Here is a 628-nt window from a genome sequence, read left to right as displayed (position 1 = left end):
TTTCACTTTTATTTATTTGTTCTTTGACATATGTAGAATACATTCTAACTGTTCCCAGCCAACCTCCCCACCAGTCCCTTTCCCAGACTCATGACTTCTTAAAGACTTTTTTAATTTTTATTTTATGCATATGAATGTTTGCCTGTGTGTATGTGTGTGCACCGTGTGCATGTCAGAAGCCTTTGGAGACCACGCAAATGGTTGTGAACCACCATGTAGATGCTGGGTACAGAACCTGGGCCCTCTGCAAGAGCAACAGATGCTCTTAACCACTGAGCCATCTCTCCAGCCCCCTAGTTTACCATTTTAAAAAGTTCATCATGACAGTAATGCAGCTGTTCTGGGTAACTCCAGAAAGCAAGCCTACGACTTTGGGTGGATCTACCTCTGAAACCCCTTCAGTGTAACAGCCTTTCCTGTGCCCTTGTTCACAGTGTGGACCAGTTGGAACAGTGTCACATGCTTGCCTGCCCAGTGCTACCTAGCTAAAAATAAAATCCAAGAAATGTTTAAAAATAAAAACTACCCATATTTCTCTTTGGGGCCTACTTTTATTAAGTCTTTGTCTTTGGATAATTACTTTTGAATCACTTTTTATTTTGGTTTAGAGGAGAATTAGCAGTAAAAT

This window comes from Microtus ochrogaster, unplaced genomic scaffold, assembly GCF_000317375.1.
Source record: "Microtus ochrogaster isolate Prairie Vole_2 unplaced genomic scaffold, MicOch1.0 UNK43, whole genome shotgun sequence".
In the NCBI taxonomy this organism is placed as follows: Eukaryota; Metazoa; Chordata; class Mammalia; order Rodentia; family Cricetidae; genus Microtus; species Microtus ochrogaster.
The sequence above is the reverse complement of the archived record's forward strand: the minus strand, read 5'-3'. Positions refer to the sequence as shown.